Source organism: Carassius auratus, chromosome 24 (assembly GCF_003368295.1).
Source record: "Carassius auratus strain Wakin chromosome 24, ASM336829v1, whole genome shotgun sequence".
In the NCBI taxonomy this organism is placed as follows: Eukaryota; Metazoa; Chordata; class Actinopteri; order Cypriniformes; family Cyprinidae; genus Carassius; species Carassius auratus.
In genome coordinates this window covers 3858221-3878899 of record NC_039266.1, presented here as the reverse complement: position 1 = coordinate 3878899, position 20679 = coordinate 3858221, and positions in this window count along the sequence as shown.

Genomic DNA, 20679 nt, shown 5'->3' with positions numbered 1-20679 from the left:
TATCGGGTAGGTTTAGGGTTGGGTTTGGTGTAGGGTATATTTCCAACACGGTAGTGCATTAATTAAGTTCCCGGACATTTGAATTTTGATCCGCCTCATTATGTACCTGAAGCAACATAATGAAAACACAGCAATATTTACCTGTATCAATGCAATAAAAACGTGCCACGGGTCATGTAGTGAACCCATGTTTTAGAGCCACTCAGTGTACATTTCTCTTTGAAACTACAGCGAAACGTGCAGTCAGGTATATAAAATCAGTGCTGCAGATAGGTACCCACAGGGATGGACTGGGACTAAAAAACGGCCCTGGACTTTGATTAGGCCCGGCCCAAAGCAATCGGCGCTCGTAAACTCGACAACAACAACAATAACGCCTGCCATGAGTGTCACAAGACTTCAATTGTGGCTCATGATACTTTACCATCCAAATTATAGCAATAGCACTGATGTTGACTAGATGTTGAGCTGAAGTGGGTGTCTTTCTCTGCTCTTGGTCTAAGCTCAACCTGAATAAACGATGGAATGGGTAAAAAAAAAAAAAATATTGGTTTTATTCCAATTGAATTTATTACTTAATAATCTTAATTTATGCAGTAATTAATCTTACTGAACAGATAATAATACCATATCTAAATGAAAATACACCATTACAAACGGAAACCAGCTTTATGAAAAAGTTTGTATGCATTAACTGTAATGTTACCAACATTTTAGTAAAAGCACAACATATTTTTTTATATTAGCTACTGTATGTGCCATTACAGCTAAAGTGTTGAAGTTGAGCTGTTTTAACCCTCTGGAGTCTAAGGGTATTTTTGGGGCCTGGAGAAGTTTTGTCATGCCCTGACATTTGTGCTTTTTTCAGTTTCTTATAAATATCTAAATGGGTAAAGTCTAATATCACTGTAATCAGCACAAACTAGGCTATAATAATATGTGAAATACATGCATGTACATGATTGTATTTTTGAGAAAAAAATGTTATTCATGGTTAGTGAAAAACTAAAAATGTTAAATCACTTGAATAAGGCCATAAAACACATACATAACATTGGTTCCCGGGGCTGTTAAGAACTGGAGCTTGTAACCTAGAATTTTTCTTTCTAAATTATGTGAAAATCATTTTGTTTACTCACTCACAGAAAACAAGAAATTGATTTAAATTTTTTAAGATTTTTTTTTTTGTTGGTAAAAGTCATATGTGAGTAGGCGTCAACTATCATGAATATCATTGTGATTTACACCAGAGACAAAGGCCTGCATAATGAGCTGCATAATGAACCTCTCATTCAGCTGTGCCACTGTGAGGGAGGACTTACAAGAAAGAATGTGAGAACAAAATAAAAGTATATAATTTTATGTTTGTAGTTTGTTAAGAATATATTTAATTATCCCACAACATAATTTAATATCCACTTGGGGGAGCAGTTAAACAGTTTATTAGAAACAATCAAAGCTTAATTTCAAACAAATTTTTGGCATCCTTACTCCAGTCACACAATCCTTCAGAAAATCATTTTAACAATCTTATTTTCTACCAAAAAAACCCTATTTATTATTTTCATCATTATTATTTTTTTTTTTATCATTATTAATGTTGAAAAAAGCTGAGAATATTTTTCAGGTTTTTTAGGGGGAATAAATTTAAATAACTAAATTGTTTTTACATTTGTTAGAGTTATCTCTATTTGTTACATTTATATTATTTACATCAAGCTTTTGAATGGTATAGTATTGTATATTGTTATTGAAACTTCATAATGTTTCACTTGATTATACATTTAGTCAGGAATTATAGTTTGGAAAAAGTATTTGGAAAAAGTCTAAGTAGCAAAATGTTTACACGTTATGTGAAATCTAGTACAAGTATATAAATAAATAAAAAGAGACTTACTCATGTTTATGGTCTCTGCTGAATAAAGTGCTTCATTCTTTTTTCTGAGGAAATCCATTTTTCAAATCCTCAAACCCATCACATCTTTTTGGGGTGAATTATGTCTTATTCCTCTCATCGCAAAGCAAAGAGTAAAATAAAATAAAAACTTGAAGAACAGTCTGGCTGCTTTTTCTTCTGTGTGGGCGAATTCAAGCGCACGCTTCAGTTTGAATCTGAATAGCGCGTTCAGCGCGGGGGCGTGGTCACATTAGATATAATGAAGGGAGACATGAAAAACAGATATCGCATTGTTTTCATATGGATTACTTTATCTCAGAATATTTGTTTTCGGCAGCACTTGTTTAGTTTAAAAGTAGACATGTCAAGCTTTCTATAGATATCTCTCTCATGTCTCTTCGTTGAGTATTCACGGAGTTACAGTTCATTTTAATGACGTGTTTGTACATGACGATCAGCAGAGAAAAAGGCTGCAGACAGCGCACCTTGTTTATCTTTATTTTAGAAGTGCACAAAGGTTTTTTTTGTTATTATGTCTGTATCCAAAAAAATCTAGACCCTTTACAGATTCGATTGATGTATTGTACTTATCTGTACGATTAAAACTGAGAGTGTAATTTAAGTTCTCTTCGGGGGTTATCAGGAGAAAATGACTCAAAACGCATATATGCATTAATCAACTTGAAAGGGTTAACTACTGTAATCATGAAAAATGTTGCAACCTGAATATCACTTCCTAACATCATCCCTAGCAAGTAACACTCTTTCTCCTCTCATGTTCCATACCTGGATCTGGATCTGCCTGTGGAACCAGCTCATCTTTCTGTCCCTCATCATCATCACTGGTGGCATGTTGCTGCATAGTTGTCTGGCTCACTTCACTGCTGCTAATATTTAACTGCGAGGTGCTGCTGCTGGAAAATATTGTTATATATTTCAGTTCGTTTGGGACATTTTGCAGCTTCAGTTTTCTACCCGGGGCCGCATTATGCAAATTGTTTGTTTGTTTGTTTCTATGCTTCTATCTAACGTTAACGTCTTCGCTGTTCGTTTCTTCCTACTATTTCACTTCTTCTTCTTCTTACTTTGGCGGCCACGGCCAGTGCAGTTGGCATACAACTTAAAGGTTCATTGCTGCCATCTACAGTACTGGAGTGTAAAACAGATTAGTGGGGGAAAAAAAACGTGATGACTGAATGCTTGGCGGGTGGTGGGCCGGCCCGCCGGCCGTCCTGGAGTACCGGCCGTTCTGTGATTCTCCAGATCACACAGATGGCCAGTCCGCCCCTGGGTACCCAGAGGTACGTATTTTTATGAAACTGGCTTGAACTGTACATGTTAGTTGCCTATTGACTATGGTCTTTGTAGAGTGTTCAAGTGCAACAGACATACTTACCCCTGTTTCACACCGCAAGCAGCGCATATTTTCTTCGGAGTCCATGTTAATCAATGAGTGCATTCACACAGGGACCAGGAGCAGTGCGTGAGCGTCAAGCAGGAGCGTCGCGTGAACAGCAGTGAAGCGGGGGTTTCGCCGTCCGGTCTATTTTTGCTGTGCTGCTCACGCTCAATTAAAGTGAAAGCACACTTTTGATGGAAAAATAAATATGATTTTACACAAAACACTGTCTAGTGTTTTAACAATTATGCCAGAAAAGAAAATTAAGTATAACAAATATGTATTTACCCATTAAAACTTTTTAATTATTCATTTTGGGTGAAAGTATGGTGTATTGTTATAAAAACAAATGTTGAAAGAATTATACCCATTGTTTGAAATGGTTCTACTGTCTGCCAAACACTCTTTGCAGCCACTGCTGTGATGCTGTAATTATACGCTTCCAGTGTGAATACTCGCAAGAGTCTGCTGCTGCAGTGACGATGTAGTTGCACGGACGCGCTGCTCGCGCACCGCTCGCGCACCGCTCGCGCACCGCTCGCGCACCGCTCGCGCACCGCTCACGCACCGCTCACGCTTGCAGTGTGAAACAGGGGTTAGTGTAATGTGACAACATAAACAACTTCAGCCACCATTAGCTCAACGTTGTCAGTTTGGTAGGTTGCAGTCTTGAGACTCATCAACTTTTTTCAGATAAAATATGAAAAAAATTAAATAAAACCATTTTTCCTACTCCCCCCTAAAAAAAATAAAAAAAAATAAAATAAAATAAAATATATATGTGGCAGCTGAGCAACTGCAAAGTAGATGAATGAGAATGAGAATGGTTTTCTTTCACATAATGTTTTTTTTTTCTTCAAGTATTATAGACCTAACTGATCAATACAGAGAAAAATATTCAAGTGAAGCCATGGGGGTCTTTAAGCAAAAGTTTATTTTTGCTCTTTATTTATCTCAGTCCAGTCATGAAATTTTTTTTTTGTTTGTTTTTCGAGATGTGACAGCAGTCACGTTACAAAGATGTCTTATTAGGTGATTAATTATGTACACTTAGGAGAGATACATCAAGAATAAAAGGGGGGGGGGGGCATTATTTTAATAAATACATGAAAATCCATTAATACAGTAGTTCACAAAATGTAGTACTATAAATTGTAATCCTTTGCACTTAGTTGTCTGCGAATATGTGGAATGATTTTATTGATAGTTATTTCAAACTTGTGCTAGAGCAAAATACACTGCTTATTGTGTGACTATGAATAGGTTTATTGATTAAGGAACAAAAACAGGCTTTTGAAAATTCTCAGTTTTCCAGAACATAAGGATCATTTGAGGTAATAAATTGTGGTATTGATTTCAGACTTACAGGAGCATTGCCTTGTGAGTCTTTAGAATTTTAAGTCAAACAAGAATCATCCTCAATCTTAAAGAAGAAGAAAAAAAAAGAAAAAGAAAAAGTCTGCAAGTATTTCATTTCCAGTGATCTAAAAAGGTCCATTTCAACTTTGCACTTTCATTTTCACAGGTATTTTTTATTTATATAATTTTTTATTAATTTTTTATAAAATTTAATTGTTGTCGAACCTCCCATCCTTCAATAAATGACCTCTTTCAGTTACCTTTTTTCATTCACCCATAGAGCAATACACTATTATATGCAATAATAGTTCATTCTTGTGAGTGTTTACATTGCTCCGCTGTATCTTACATCTGCCCTGTATCTTGGTTTCTCATTGGTCATAGGTCATTGCCGATGTAGTTTTCAGTGAGAAATCATGCAATTTTCCATGCAAATATCGTTATTTATAAAAAAATAAACTTGACGTAAATAAGGACGCACCATACGGAAATTATAAACCATGCATAAAAACGTCACGGTTACATATGGTAACGTCTCGGTTACGTACGTAACCCTCGTTCCCTGATGGAGGGAACGGAGACGTTATGTCGACCGACAAATGGGGTCTCATTTGAGAGGCCAATCATCTCTGATTTTAAGAGAAAACGGCAATGAAAATTGGCTAGTGGATGAACAGACCTGAGCCACTCCCGTGCCGACGGGTATAAATAGGGTGACAGGTGCATCCACTCATTAGGTTTTACGCTGAGGAGCCGAGAACGTGTCCCGGCAACAGCGAATGGTTCAAGGTTGTGGCATGGGGACATAACGTCTCCGTTCCCTCCATCAGGGAACGAGGGTTACGTACGTAACCGAGACGTTCCCTATCTGTCGGTCACTACGAGTTATGTCGACCAACAAATGGGGTCCTATGGAAAACGCCACAACCTGAACCTCGTCACACCCTGTGGCGCTGCAATTGTTGACAAGCCCTGGTGTGCCACAAAAGCTACGCTTGAGGTCGTAACCTACCCAAAGCCCCAGCGCAAATTCACTGACCTTGGTACCGAAGGTGCCAAAGGGTGAGTACATCGCTGCTGGAAAAGGCCATGCTGCTGTTCCGCCCACACAAAGTAAATGGAAGGGATTTCAACCTTCAGTGAAAGATTGCTTCAAATCTTCCCTATTTGTTCTTTCAGCTGGCAAGACAATGGGGAAGCGAGCCTTTAGGAAAGGCCGCTACGGAGACCACATCCTACCCGTAGGGAGGTGACATGTGGATATACGGATATGCGGGTGCCAAATGGTGCCAAGCCCCTGAGAGAGAAGGTCTCTCCTCAGGGGGACGCGCCAGGGCAGGGCTGTCACGAGGAGCATGAGTTCCGAAAACCAGGTCCGAGTGGGCCAGTAAGGCGCAACCAACAGGACCTGTTCCTCGTCCTCCCTGACTTTGCACAGTGTCTGTGCGAGCAGGCTCACTGGGGGAAACGCATACTTGCGTAAAGCCCGAGGCCAGCTGTGTGCCAGTGCATCTGTGCCCAGGGGGGCCTGGGACAGGGAATAGTACAGCTGGCAGTGGGAGGACTCGTGGGAAGCACGAATCGTCCCTGAATGTGGACAGCGCGCAGCGACTTGAGCCACGTCTGACTCCAGAGGAGGAGATGGCGGGCGAGTTGAGACCTGTGACGTGATGATCATAGACCGCCCTGTCGGTTGATGTACGAAACAGCCGCAGTGTTGTCCATACGGACCAACACGTGCTTGTCCAGCACTAGCGGATGAAACCGTCGCAAAGCTAGATGCACTGCCAGCAACTCCAGGCAGTTAATGTGCCAAAGCAGTCGAGGTCCTGTCCAGGATCCTGAAGCTGCCTGCCCATTGCATGTTGCGCCCCAGCCCGAGTTGGAGGCATCTGTTGTGACAACAACGTGCCGGGACACTTGTTCTAAGGGCACGCCGGCCCATAAAAAAGCAAGGTCCGACCAGGGGCTGAATAGGCGGCGACACATCAGTGTGACGGTGACACGATGTGTACCACGGCGCCATGCCCATCTCGGGACTCGGGAGTGTAACCAGTGCTGAAGTGGTCTCATATGAAGCAACCCGAGCGGCGTGACTGTGGCTGCGGATGCCATATGCCTCAGGAGCCTCTGAAAGTGTTTCAGTGGTACCACTGTCCTGCCTCTGAAGGAACTCAGGCAGTTCAGCACTGACTGGGCACGCTCGCTGGTGAGACGTGCCGTCATACTCACCGAGTCTAACTCCATACCGAGATAAGAGATTCTCTGCACAAGGGAGAGCTTGCTCTTCTCCCGGTTGACCTGAAACCCCAACTGACTGAGGTGCTGGAGCACGAAGTCCCTGTGATCACACAACTCTTCTCAGGACCGGGCCATAATGAGCCAGTCGTCGAGATAGTTGAGGATCCTGATGCCCACTCCCCAGAGTGGGGCAAGGGCGCCCTCCGCGACCTTCGTGAAGACACGGGGGGACAGGGAGAGCCCGAAGGGGAGGACCTTGTACTGCCACGCCTGACCCTCAAAAGCAAAGCGCAGAAACAGTCTGTGACGAGGGAGGATAGAGACATGAAAGTACGCATCTTTCAGGTCGATCACTGCAAACCAGTCCTGGGGCTGGACGCATTTGATAATGCGTTTCTGCGTCAACATCCTGAACGGGAGCTTGTGTAAGGCCCGATTCAAGACTCACAGATCCAGGATAGGTCGAAGGCCATCGCTTTTCTTGGGCACGATGAAGTAAGGGCTGTAAAACCCCCTCCTCATCTCGGCTGGAGGGACCGGCTCGATTGCATCCTTCGCCAGCAGGACAGCAATCTCGTTGCGCAAGACAGGGGCGTCCTGGACTGCCACCGAAGTCTCGAGCATGCCATTGAACTTGGGGGGTCGCCGGGCAAACTGAATCGCATAGCCGAGTTGGACCATCCGGATGACCCAGCATGACGGGTTTGGCAGCGCAAGCCACGCTCCCAGACTCCGTACAAGTGGCACCAAAGGGACAGTCAACATACCCGTAGTGGTGCAGCGATGGGGAGTCGTGCCGGAAGGCCCATTAGGCACTGCGTCCAGGGTCATCACAACCAGACTCCCCGTGTTCCCGGAGGAACTGGCCAGAGACGCGTGGAGAGGCGTTGCATCTCCGAACCGCGACCTCTTGGCCGCTGGCGAAAGGGGGCGTCGTGGGTGAGAGTGAGGAAGCTGTGCGTCGCTCATTGTCAGCCCACGAGCCTTGCAACTCGGAGGAAGGAAAATTTGCTCTTTTATTGAAAATGTGGGTGCCAATGGCCGTTCGACCAGTGGCGGAACAGAACAAAACAGAAACTGAAGATTCTCCACCCGGCCCTCCTCCGGGGGAAAGAGTGGCGCTGTCTTCGCCATCTCCTGAAGAGCAGTTCTCCGCATCTCCGAGTTGCCCGTGTCAGGGCCGCTTAGTCGAGTTCCCACGAGGACTTCATGGCCGGGAGTGACACGGGGGGCGCTGCTCTCCTGCGCGGGGCTCGAGGCGCCGGCCTCGAAGAACTCTCAGCACGGGGCGGAGCTGGTGTAGAGGATGCAGGGAGGCGCCCACGGCGACGAGCAGGCTGAGGTGCTACCCGCAACGGAACGGTGGCAGCCGGAGAGACACGATGTGCTGGATGGCCTCAGTCTGCTTCTGTACTGCAGAGAACTGCTGGGCAAAGTCCTCGACAGTGTCGCCGAACAGGCCTGCCTGGGAGATGGGAACATCGAGAAAGCAAGCTTTGTCCATGTCACTTATCTCAGCCAGGTTCAGCCAGAGATGCCGCTCCTGGACCACCAGCGTGGACATCGCCTTCCCGAGGGACCGCGCCGTAAGGCGAAGTCAGTCGCCATGCGCAGCTCCTGCATCAACCCCGGGTCGGTACCACCCTCGTGCATTGCTTTGAGTGCCTTGGCTTGGTGTACCTGCAGGATAGCCATGGCATGCAGGGCAGAGGCAGCTTGGCCCGCAGCACTGTAAGCCTTGGCAGCGAGCGCGGCCGACAGCTTCAGGCCTTGGATGGGAGACACGGACGATTCCTCCAAGTGTCGGCGTTTTGCGGGCACAGGTGCACCGCAACCGCCCTCTCCACCTGGGGAACCTCCACGTACCCCCTGGCTGCCCCGCCATCGAGGGTGGTGAGGATGGAAGAGGGAGACGAGCGGCTTCTGGCCGTGAAAGGGGCCGTCCACGACTTCGTCACCTCTTCATGCACCTCTGGGAAGAAAGGCACCAGGTCTGTTGGGCGTGGCCCGGCAGAGAAGCTCTCACTGTTATCCTCAGATCTCCCAGAGCGCCAGCCGGCGGCCCTCTGCTCGAGCCAGAGAGACCGGGACGGGTGGCGACAGAGGGGTCTGCTGCACTCCCCTTGAGGTGTGAGAGACGCGATCGCAGCGCTGACATGTTCATACGCCCACAATAGACGCATGAATCATCCACGAGCGCAGCCTCAGCGTGTTAGACGCCCATACACTGCAGACAACGCTCGTGACCATCAACCGAAGACAGGAAACGACCGCATCCAGAAGGACACGGACGAAACGGCATCATTTCTTTTAGAAAACTGTCTCTTTTAGCCGAAGCGCCCAGGGGAATCGCCCGTTCGCAGGGAGACCACTGTAACGCGCCGTCATACCGACCAGGAACAGCTTTACAAAAAACAAAGATGATAGCTTTGTAGCGACTTTTTATCAGCTACTTGGCTCCGAAGCAAAAATCTAATGAGTGGATGCACCTGTCGCCCTATTTATACCCGTCGGCACGGGAGTGGCTCAGGTGTGTTAATCCACTAGCCAATTTTCATTGGCGTTTTCTCTTAAAATCAGAGATGATTGGCCTCCCAAGTGAGACCCCATTTGCCGGTCGACATAACTCGTAGTGACCGACAGATAGGGAACCCTCTTTCCCTGAAGGAGGGAACGGAGACTCCACGTCGGTGACTGACGAATATGGGATATTGCTTCGATAGACCAATCTAATTCGAGTGTAAAATAAACGAGCCGATGCACATTTGCATGCAATTATTGTATTCAGCTGCCGTTGATCACTGCGTGAGTATAAGAGGGCAGCAGGTGCAATGCATACCAGTTTTTCGCTGAGGAGCCGAGCCGGGAACCCGGCAGTTCAGCGGCGGTACAGCAATCGTGGTGATGGGACGTGGCGTCTCCGTTCCCTCCTTCAGGGAACAAGGGTTACCATACGTAACCGAGACGTTCCCTTTCAGTCGGTCACTCTCGACACCACGTCGGTGACCGACGAATATGGAATCCCTATCAAAGCGCCATGGGTGCTGCCCCTTCCAGTGCCCTGTACGAGCCACCTGCGCCCCTATTAGGTGTAGGCCGGGGCTCAGAACAAGTAGCTCCACTCACCGTTGTCAAAGCACTACCTCACTGGGTGAGATTGGATAACACTGGGAAAACGTACCCGGTCTGCTTGGAGCCGGGACGCTGCGGAAGCCTCATCCTTCCCGAAGGAGGTCTCGGAGGCAAATACACATATAGCATCCGTTTAGGAGTATAAGGAGAAATTTGAGGTGATTAAAACCCTCTTGGGAAGGCAGAAGTCTGCCGGGGAAACACGGGCTCTAAGGCTATACCGTGGACTATACACATATGAGTACCGCTTAAGTCTCAATATGGAACCCAACCTTCCATGGTTCTCACGGATTCATCATGAAGGTCTGGCGCCGGACGTTCCGCCACGTCCAGCTGCTTAGGGTGATGGAGGATCTCAACAGGGTCTACAGTACGGGCACTCTGGAGTGGTTTAAGCAAGCCGACACTAACCGGGACACTCAGTGCCACTACCCGTTTGAGGTGAGAACACAGGAGAATACCGGCTCTACACGAAGGCTATAGAACCTAGCGAACGTGTTAGGGGTCGCCCAACCCACAGCTCCACAAATATCTGTCAGCGAGGCGCCACGAGCCAGTGCCCAGGAGGATGCAACACTTCTAGTTACCTGAGTGATCACTCTTCTAGTAACCTGAACGGGCAGGGCACACCCTGAGCCTGATAAGCCAGGGTTATGGCATCCACCATCCAGTGGGCCATTCCTCTGTGAGGCGTGCTGTCTGTTCTACTGAATCCAACTCCATACCGAGAAAAGAGATCCTCTGCAACGGCAAGAGTTTGCTCTTTTCCCAGCTGACCTGAATGCCCAACAGGCTCAGGTGCCGGAGCACCACATCCCTGTGCTCGCAAAATTGATCTCGAGACTGTGCTAGTATCAGTCAATCGTCTAAGTAGTTGAGAATGCGAACACTCTGCTCTCTGAGGGGAACGAGTGCTGCCTCCGTGACACGGGGAGACCGGGACAGCCGGAAGGGCAGGACCTTGTACTGATATGAAGTGAAGTGACATTCAGCCAAGTATGGTGACCCATACTCAAAATTTGTGCTTTGCATTTAACCCATCCGAAATGCACACACACAGAGCAGTGAACACACACACACACAGAGCAGTGAACACACACACACACACTGTGAGCACACACCCGGAGCAGTGGGCAGCCATTTATGCTGCGGCGCCCGGGGAGCAGTTGGGGGTTCGATGCCTTGCTCAAGGGCACCTAAGTCGTGGTATTAAAGGTGGAGAGAGAGCTGTTCGTGCACTATCCCCACCCACAATTCCGTCCGGCCCGAGACTAGAACTCACAACCCTTCGATTGGGAGTCCAACCCTCTAACCATTAGGCCACGACTTCCCTTGAATATGATATGCTAGTCCTTCGAACTCAAACCGCAGAAAAGGTCTGTGGCGCGGAAGTATGGACACATGAAAGTACACGTCCTTCAGGTTGATCGCTGCAAACCAATCCTGGAGACAGACACACCTGAAAATGCGTTTCTGTGTCAACATTTTGAATGGCATTTTGGATTACCTGTAGCTTGTTTATTGAAGATGCTGGACAACCACCTAGAAATGCATTACAATAGTCCAGTCTAGAGGTCATAAATGCATGAACTAGCTTTTCTGCATCAGAAACAGGTAACATATTTTGTAGCTTGCCAATGTTTCTAAGATGGAAGAATGCTGTTTTTGTAACATGGGAAATATGTTTTTCAAAAGACAAGTTGCGATCTAATATAACACCCAGATTTTTGACTGTAGAGGAAGTAACAGTACATCTGTCTAGTTGCAAACTGTAGTCTACTAGATTCAGTGTACTGTTTTTTGGTCCAATAAGTAATATATCAGCCTTTTTCGAATTTAATAGGAGAAAATTGTTGGTCATCCAATCTTTTACATTTTTAACACACTCTGTTAGCTTAGATAATTTAGAATTTCATCTGGTCTCATTGATATATATAGTTGAGTATCATCAGCATATTTTCTAATAATATTACCAAGGTGCAACATGTATTTTGAAAATAGAAGAGGACCTATAACAGATCCTTGTGTCACTCCATATTTTACTGGTGAAAAAATTAAATGAATCCCCATTTAAATAAACAAAATGGTATCGTTCAGACAGGTAGGATCTAAACCATCTTATAGCCTGCCCTTGAACATCTGTATAGTTTTGTAATCGATCTATGAGTATGTCATGATCTATGGTGTCGAACGCAGCACTAAGATCAAGTAAAACAAGCAATGAGATGCAGCCTTGATCTGACACAAGAAGCAAGTCATTTTTTAACAAGTGCAGTTTCTGTGCTATGGTGGGACTGGAAACCTGTCTGAAATTCTTCATACAGATCTTTTTTTTTTTTTTTTTTTTTTTTTTTTTTGCAGGATGGAGCTCAATTGAGCAGACACAACGTTTTCAAAAAATGTAGACATAAATGGAAGATTTAAAATGGGCCTATAATTTGCCAATTCACTAGGATCTAGTTGTGGTTTCTAAATAAGAGGCTTAATAACCGCTACCTTGAATGGTTTTGGGACGTGACCTAAAACTAACGACGAGTTAATAATGTTGAGAAGCGGTTCTTTGGCTACAGGAAACAACTCTTTCAGCAATTTAGTGGGTCCATGATCTAATAAACATGTTGTTGGTTTAGATACAGTCATAAGTTTATTTAGCTCTTCCTGTCCTGTAGTTGTAAAGCACTGCAGTTTATCTTTGGGTGCCATGGATGAAACTGAAGTATTAAACACTGTATAATCTACATTTGTTATTGTATTTCTGATGTTATCTATTTTATTAGTTAAGAAATTCATAAAGTCATTACTATTAAACATTGATGTAATATTATAATCAGGTGGTGTCTGGTTATTTGTTAATCTAGCCACTGTGCTAAATAAAAACCTTGGATTGTTTTGGTTATGTTCAATTAGTTTGTGGATATGCTCGGCCCTGGCAGTTTTTAGGGCCTGTCTATACCTGGACATACTGTTTTTTTTTTTTTTTCATGCAGTTCTAAAAACTTCCAAGTTAGTTTTTCTGCATTTGCGCTCAAGACTATGAGATTCTTTCTTCAGAGAGTGACTATTCCTGTTATAACATGGCACAGTTTGTTTTTCTCTAACGTTTTTCAATTTGATGGGGGCAACAGCTTCCATGGAGGTGTTATTGTCGTGTAAAGTCATCTCTACAACATTATGAAAAATTCCACTATATTTGAAAGACTAGGAGAAAATGGTAAGGTTTCCTTTTGACTTTGTCATTGATGTGCCGAATCAGACAATACACTGCAATAAATATGGGCTTATCTGTTTCCACCAAAATAGCTAGAATATGTTTATCTTATTAGCAAAACTGCATATATTTAATTTGATTTGAATTGTTTAAAATAACTGAAATTCTATTTGGCCAGTGTAAAAGAATGAGATCATCTCAAATATCTGAGAACTACTTTAAACCTTTTTGTTTTTATGGATATTTTCATATATTTATTCAAAAACATAGCAAGGATACTATTTCCCTACTGTCTCTGTGTTATTTATAAATCTGAAAACTTTTGGGCGTACGCAAAATCTAGCTTTCAGGATGAAATCCACAGAGAGTTTTATAAACGAGACCCCAGATATTTAGCATGCCAAATATTTAGAAACCATTAAAATTGTTCATTGTGAACTCCGCATTATAGAAACTCACCTACCAGATCATAGAAACAGAAAAACAACACACAGACTCTGTTATAATCATTTCTTGGGGACTTTAATAAAGCAGATCTTTCATGTGAACTGACAAAATACAGACAGCATGTTACATGTCCCACCAGAGACAGTAATACATTGGATTTCTGTTACACCACAAAAAAGGATGCATTTTGCTCCGTCCCACAGGCAGCTATGGTGCTCTTATACCGACCTACAAGCAGAAACTGAAATCAGCTAAACCTGTATTAAAGACTGTAAAAAGATAGACTAATGATGCAGAGTATGATTTACAAGCTTGTTTTGACCTCGCTAATTTGAGTGTTTTTGAAGCTGTTGCCACCGATCTGGATGAGCTCACAGAGACTATAACATCTTATAACAGTTTCTGTGAAGACATGTGCATCAAAGAACTGTACTCTTCCAGAGTTAACAAAAGGGCAAGCAAAATCACTCTGGACCCCTCACTTCCAGCACACTCCCTCTTTGAACTGTTGCCATCTGGTTGACCCTACAGAGCACTGAGCAGCAGAAAGACCAGACTCAGGAACCGTTCCTTTCCTCAGGCAATCCGTCTCATGAACACTTAAGAATAATCGTGGAACACACAACACTAGTATACATTTTTTAACATACATACGTATTTACATTCAAATTAGCACATATCATACCTGTATAAACCCGATTCCAAAAAAGTTTGGACACTACAAATTGTGAATAAAAACAGAATGCAATGATGTGGAAGTTTCAAATTTCAATATTTTATTCAGAATACAACATAGATGACATATCAAATGTTTAAACTGATAAAATGTGTCATTTTACGGGAAAAAAAAATACGTTCATTTTAAATTTCATGGCATAACACATCTCAAAAAAGTTGGGACAAGGCCATGTTTACCACTGTGTGGCATCCCCTCTTCTTTTTATAACAGTCTGCAAACGTCTGGGGACTGAGGATACAAGTTTCTCAAGTTTAGGAATAGGAATGTTGTCCTATTCTTGTTTAATACAGGCTTCTAGTTGTTCAACTGCCTTAGGTCTTCTTTGTCACTATTGCAACAAACTTAGAGGCATAACAAGATATGACGACCATGCCACAAACAAATGGTACAAAACAAATTTATTGTGTATCTGAAATAGAGGAGTGGCAAGAGAACAAGCAAACACAGGCCAAGGGCCGTAACAGTCGCATCTTCCTCTTTATAATGCGCCAAATGTTTTCTAGGGGTGAAAGATCTGGACTGCAGGCTGTCCATTTCAGTACCCGGATCCTTCTTCTAGGCAGCCATGATGTTGTAATTGAGAGAGTATGTTGTCTGGCATTATCATGTTAGAAAATGCAAGGTTTTCCCTGAAAGAGATGATGTCTGGATTGGAGCATATGTTGTTCTAGAATTTGGATATACCTTTCAGCATTGATGGTGCCTTTCCAGATGTGTAAGCTGCTCATGCCACACGCACTCATGCAACCCCATACTATCAGAGATAAAGGCTTCTGACCTGAGTGGTGATAACAACTTGGGTTGTCCTTTTCCTCTTTAGTCCATATGACATGGTGTCCCAGATTTCCAAAAAGAGCTCAAATTTTGATTTGTCTGACCACAGAACAGTTTTCCACTTTGCCACAGTCCATTTTAAATGAGCCTTGGCCCAGAGAAAACGCTTGTGCTTCTGGATCATGTTTAGATATGGCTTCTTTTTTACCTATAGAGTTTTAACTTGCAACGGTAAATGGCACGGTGGATTGTGAACACCGAAATGTTTTCTGAAAGTATTCCTGAACCCATGTTGTTATTTATATTACAGTATCATTCCTGTATGTGATGCAGTGCTGTCTAAAGGCCCGAAGATCACAGGCATTCAGTATGGTTTTCCGGCCTTGACCCTTACACACAGAGATTTTTCCAGATTCTCTGAATCTTTGGATGATATTATGCACTGTAGATGATGATAACTTCAAACTCTTTGCAATTTATCTCTGAGAAACTCCTTTCTGATTTTGCTGCACTATTTTTCACCGCAGCATTGGGGGAATTGGTGATCCTCTGCCCATCTTGAATTGGTCCTCCAGCTGTTCCTTATATGTAAATTTAACTTTTCTGGCCTCTTATTGCTACCTGTCCCAACTTTTTTTGAAATGTGTAGCTCTAATGAAATCCAAAATGAGCCAATATTTGGCATGACATTTCAAAATTTCTCACTTTCAACATTTTATATGTTATTTATATTCTATTGTGAATAAAATATAAGTTTATGAGATTTGTAAATGATTCCATTCCTATTTTACTCACAATTTGTACAGTGTCCCAACTTTTTTGGAATCGGGTTTGTACATGCATAATTGTCTATATTATATTATTATGTTTTTGCTTTTTTGTACAAATTGTCTAATGTCTGTTTTGTCTATTTTTATATTATTCTTTTTGTTAAGTGTGTCCTGTCTTTTCAATGTTGTACTGTGGAGCTTCTGTCACTAAAGCTAATTTCATGTACGTTTAAACATACCTGGCAATAAAACTCATTTTGATTCTGAGTTTGATAAGTAAGAAAATAATAATAAGGATAATATTAACTTTCTTTAAAACCCGGAGAGAATAAAACATGATGTGAGTGAAAATCATTATGTACATAACATCCATCTTTCCATCAATTTTCCAACCCGTTTGTCCCTATGTAGGGTTGCAGAGATGCTGAAGCATGGGACATTTAGTATAGATGTATTAATATATACATTTACAAATTCTCCATGACATAAAATGCAACTTATTGATACTATTTTTATTATTATTATTTATACAGTACATTGGTGCTTAGTCTACTTGTCCTTTAAAATCTTTGATATGAGAAATCTAATTTGCTTTGAACTTTTGACATATAACTTGTGGCCTAATGGTTAGAGAGTTTGACTGAGAGTCTCGGGCCAGCAATTCCATGACTGAGGTGCCCTTGAGCAAGGCACAGAACCCCAACTGCTCCCCGGGAGCCACAGCATACATACTGCTCCAGGTGTGTGTTTATGGTGTGTGTGTGTGTGTGTGTGTGTGTGTGTGTGCGTGTGTTTGTGTGTTCACTGCTGTGTGTGTGCACGTTGGATGGGTTAAATGCAGAGCACGAGTTCTGAGTATGGGTCACCAAACATGGCTGTATGTCATGTCACTTTCACTATAAGAGGTAAAATAAATAAATACATTTCATAGCTTAAAATGTCCTTCAGTGCATTTATTTAAACTAGCTCCAAGAAATGGCTTATTTTGGATCTGAGGTTGCAAGATGACATCAAAGCCTTGATGAAATCTTCTCACCATAGGCCCCGTCTACTGGTGTTCACTCACTTGCTTGACACATGATTATGCTGAATGCAAGTGTTGTATTGCGTCAAAAGCAAATTGAATTTACAATCACTACCACTACTGCCCCTGTCTTGTAAAATGGATACAGTATACAGATGTGCATCTGCTTTCTGACACAGTCCATGTTCTTGAGTCAACGTTCTTTGTTGTCAATAGGACAAATGGAGTGTAAGAATGTTCGCTTTGACGCATTTGGTTTAGACAGCTAATTTGCTTCTTTGTACAGATATCAGAAGTATAGCAGCATATGAAACAAGTAGATAGTTTATTTTTGAGGCATCCTGGATCATGTCAGATGATTGATCGGAGCATTCTGTGTTGTTAGTTCACAAAGAAACATTTGTTGAAAGAGTAAACAGTACTAGTGTCACTGATCGGTCAGGCTCAATCCCCAGCCAATCTCCAGAATATTAATCACCTGCACCTGTTCGAAATTTACTCTTCAATCAGCCACCATATATAAGCATACACCTCAGCTTCATTCACTGTCTGATCTTGTGACTACACAGTGTAATATACCTCTGGTCTAGTTACTAGCTTTGACTACATCGACTTACCTGTCTACTTACCTCCTCTCTTCTTCTCCAGCGAATACATCCTCCGAAATCCTGCCAACGAAAGCTCCAGAGTATTCACTGAGGCATGTGCCCCATCGATCGATCAGTCTTTTCTTCCAATACTCCTGTGAAAGAAAAGAGATTGTCAAGCTTGTTGACTTGCTTCGGAGAGTACTGCAACATCCCTAACCCTCCTGAGACAGACCATAAATCGACTGACACCTTCTGAGTGGCAGAGAATGCTGACCCAGGGTATATGTTTATTATATTGCGGTTCAAGTGGGCGTATGATCCTGGCCTGCCCTCTTTGTCCCCCATGTCCGGTAGTGTTTCATTAAACCATCTCCCATAAAATGTAATTAACTCACTACTACTGCTCAACTTACTGATTCCAAAGTTACCATTCCAGTTACCGTTCTCCTCAACTCTGGGTCAGCAGGAAATGTAATCTCCGGAAACCTCTGCTGGCAGCTCCATCTGTTAACGGCCGCCACCAAAACCCTCTACCAAGTCATGACACTTACTGGAAAGCCATTAAATCGTCGGCTTGTTGACACAGTGTGGGTCCTGTGCAGCTTAACTTGGGGTTACTTCATCATGAATCCATCTGTTTGAAAATGTTCCACTGTGGACATCAATTTGGTCGTCCTTGGCTGGTACAGCTTAACCCTATTCTTTCCTGGTCCACAGGAGAAATCCTACTGTGTGGTGATTAATGTTTTCCTGAGTGCTTCCCTAATATTCCCATTTCTCCTGTCAAGACCCATGAAACCCTCATTGTAAACATCACATTCATAGAGAGTCCCCTAGACTGAATGCTAGGTTGAAATACCGGCATGTTATAAGGAATTCTACAATGTATTCTGTCCCCAGAAAGCATCCCAACAACCACCTCATCATCTGGGATTGTGTGATTGATCTGATTCCTGGTAAGCCAGTGCCCCGTGGTAAGATCTATCCCCTGTCACTACCCGAACAGAAGGTCATGGAGAAGTATGTGGAGGAGGCCCTCAAAAAAGGCTATATAGTCCCATCCACTTCCCCTGCCTCTTCCAGTTTCTTCTTCGTGGCAAAGAAGGACGCAGCTTTGCCGCCCTAGATTGATTACCGGGCATTGACCAACATAACCATCAAATTCCATTATCCTCTTCCCTTCGTCCCAACCGCTTTGGAAAAACTATGTGGAGCCATCACAGTCCTAAAGCAGTTAACAAAGTTTCAACACTTCCTGAAAGCCAAAAAATGTACCTTCCATCAGCCCTCTGTAAAATTCCTGTGGTATGTAATTGACCACACCGGCATCCACATGGACAAGGGGAAGATCGAGGCAATCATCCTGGCCATTATCCACCACCATCAAGGAACTTCAATGCTCTCTAGGATTCACCAATTTCTACCGCCGCTTTATATGGAACTACAGCGCCATTACCAGTCCTATAACCAGCCTTTTCAAGGTAAGCCCAAGTGTCTGTCCTGGACACCAACTGCCAATGAAGCCTTCACAACCCTTAAAAGAGTCTTCACCAGTGCACCACACCCCATTCACCCTAACCCAGAGCTCTCTTTCATGGTTGAAGCAGATTCCTCTATGACAGGAGATGGAGCAGTTCTCTCCCAGTGGCAGGGGAATCCACCAAAACTCCACCCATGTGCCTTCTTCTCACGGAAGCTCAGCCCAGCGGAGAATAATTATGACATTGGTATCCTGACATTGAACTATTGGCAATAAAACTGGCTCTAGAGGTGTGGAGACACTGGTTGGAGGGAGCGGCTCATCCTTTTGTCGTATTAACCGGTCACAAGAATCTGCAATATCTCAGAGAAGCAAGATGCCTGATTCCCCACCAGGCTAGGTGGGCATTGTTCTTCACCAGGTTTGAATTCACTATTTCCTATAGACCAGGTCCCCGTAATATCAAAGCCAACGCATTGTCCCATATCCATGTCTCAGAGGAGGCCATTGAGGAACAGTTAAAGATAATCCACATTCATCTCATTTTCAGTCCCATCCAGTGGAAAACTCTGCCAGTCATCACTGAGGATGCTCCCGCCAATTACCACGAACACAGCACACTCCTCTAATTCACACCACGCACTCCTCCTTGGGCACTGGGCACCCTGGGGCTGATGCCACTCTCTTGTTGCTAAAGGACCGCTTCTGGTGGCCCAACATCGCTACAGATGTGAGAAGGTTCTAACAAGGTTGTCCAGAGTGTGCCATCTCCAAAAGTTCCCATCACCTTCCTGCCGGCAATTGTACCCATTACCCATACCTAACCATCCCTGGTCACACCAGGGAGTTGTCTTCATTACCAACTTACCACCCTCTGACGGTAACCCCTGCATTCTAGTCATAATTGATTGATTCTCTGTCGCCTCATTCCCCTCAAGGGTCTACCTACCACTATGGAGACAGCAGAACTCCTAATCAACTGAGTCTTCAGATAGTATGGCATACCAGAGGACATCGTATCAGCTTGTGGTCCACAAATTATATCCAGAGTATGGAAATCCTTATTCAAGCTTCTAGGTGTGACCATAAGTCTCTCCTCTGGCTATCATCCCCAATCTAATGGACAAACATAACGTAAGATACAAGAAGTTGGACCCTTCCTAAGAACCTTCTACCATGGCAAACGCAACTTCTGGAACCAGTTCCTGGGCTGGGTCGAGTATGCCCAGAACTTCCTTCGCCAACCATCAATAGGTCTCACACCATTCCAGTGCATGCTCAGTTACCAGCCCTAACTATTTCCCTGATCAGAAGAGAGCCCTCTTATGATCCAGCCGTTGATTATTGGGTCCGGGAGAGTAAGATAGAGTCTGGGACGATGCCACCACCTTCAACGGGCATTGCGCAGGCAGGATATGACAGTTAACCTTCGCAGAGCCACATCCCCCACTTACCAGCCAGGTCAAAAGGTCTGGCTGTCCACCTGGGACATTAGACTGAGCCTGCCCTGCAAAAAGCTAAGTCCCAGATTTGTCGCTCCCTTCACCATCTTGAACTGATCAATCCTGTCACTTACAAACTGCAAATCCCATCACAATATAAAATTCACCCCACCTTTC